The sequence below is a fragment of the Oncorhynchus mykiss genome, chromosome 12 (assembly GCF_013265735.2).
Source record: "Oncorhynchus mykiss isolate Arlee chromosome 12, USDA_OmykA_1.1, whole genome shotgun sequence".
NCBI classification, from domain to species: domain Eukaryota; kingdom Metazoa; phylum Chordata; class Actinopteri; order Salmoniformes; family Salmonidae; genus Oncorhynchus; species Oncorhynchus mykiss.
The window spans coordinates 77,194,348-77,196,029 of record NC_048576.1 but is presented as its reverse complement, the minus strand read 5'-3'; positions in this window follow the sequence as shown (position 1 = coordinate 77,196,029).

Here is a 1,682-nt window from a genome sequence, read left to right as displayed (position 1 = left end):
TTCAATAGTTTAGTTGGAATAGGGTCCAGTATGCAGCTTGAAGGTTTAGAGGCCATGATTATTTTCATCAATGTGTCAAGAGATATAGTATTCCAAAAATTGACTGTCTCCCTTGATCCTAGGTCCTGGCAGAGTTGTGTAGACTCAGGACAACTGAGCCTTTGAGGAATATGCAGATTTAAAGAGGGGTCCGTAATTTGCTTTCTAATGATCATGATCTTTTCCTCAAAGAAGTTCATGAATTTATCACTGCTGTGAAAGCCGTGAGGTCAGGGCTCTGTGCAGGCCAGTCAAGTTCTTCCACACCGATCTCAACAAACAATTTTGTGCACAGGGTCATTGTCATGCTGAAACAGGAAAGGGCCTTCCCCAAACTGTTGCAAAAAAGTTGGAAGCACAGAATAGTCTAGAATGCCATTGTATGGTGCAGCGTTAAGATTTCCCTTCCCTGGACGTAAGGGGTTCTAGCCTGAACCATGAAAAACAGCCCGGGACCATTATTCCTCTTCCACCAAACGTTACAGTTGGCACTATGCATTCAGACAAGTAGCTTTCTCCTGGCATCCGCCAAACTGAGATTCGTCCGTCGGTCTGCCAGATGGTGAAGCGTGATTCATCACTCCAGAGATCGCGTTTCCACTGCTCCAGAGTCCAATGGTGGCGAGTTTTACACCACTTCAGCCGACACTTAGCATTGTGATGGTGATCTTAGGCTTTTGTGTGCAATTTTATACAGCTGTCAGCAACGGGTGTGGTTGAAATAGCTGAATCCACTAATTTGAAGGGGTGCCCACATACTTTTGTATGTATGTGTATGTGATTAATTCTGCCCAATGATATCATCAAAACTTTGAACATTTTAAAACTGGGATTTTCAAACACTATGAGATCTGCAGTGATGCGGGTGTAACAGTATTGCTTCCATCCCTCTCCTCGCCCCTACCTGGGCTCGAACCAGGGACCGTCTGCACACATTGACAACAGCCACCCTTGAAGCATCGTTACCAATCGCTCCACAAATGCTGCGGCCCTTGCAGATCAAGGGGAACAACTACTTCAAGGTCTCAGAGCGAGACACGTCACCAATTGAAACGCTATTAGCGTGCACCCCGCTAACTAGCTAGCCAATTTCACATCTGTTTCATGGGGAGCAAGAAAATATAAACTAGTTGCAGGTTTTGAAATTCACAGTTTTTTACTTTTAATGCTACCCTGTGATGTCAAAGAGAAAACATTTTAAAGAGTTTTCTTCCTATCTTTTTAACCACAGATCATAGAAACCCACTGTTTTCACATATGTAGACACTGGTTTGGTGCTGGAGATTATGAATATAAGGTTGAAAAGTGGCGGAATTGCCCTTTAATAATGCTGTTATAACAAAACATTTGTCAAACTCCTGCCATCTGTTTTGTTTGAACACTGTAAGATACTGTACTTTGACATTAGGCTATATTACTTGATCTTAGGATGTTATAGTTACATGTCAACGTGTAAAGTTGGTTGTTAAATAAAAATGGCTGCATTAATAGAATATCTAATTAGTTTCCAATAAGTTATTGGGTAGCACTCCCAGTTCCCTTTCACTGAACTGCTGTAATATGGATACATGCATTCCTCTCGCGGACTCAAGACGCCACGGGGCTGCGTCGACGCGGTACAAGTCTATAAAGAGGGCTGAGCA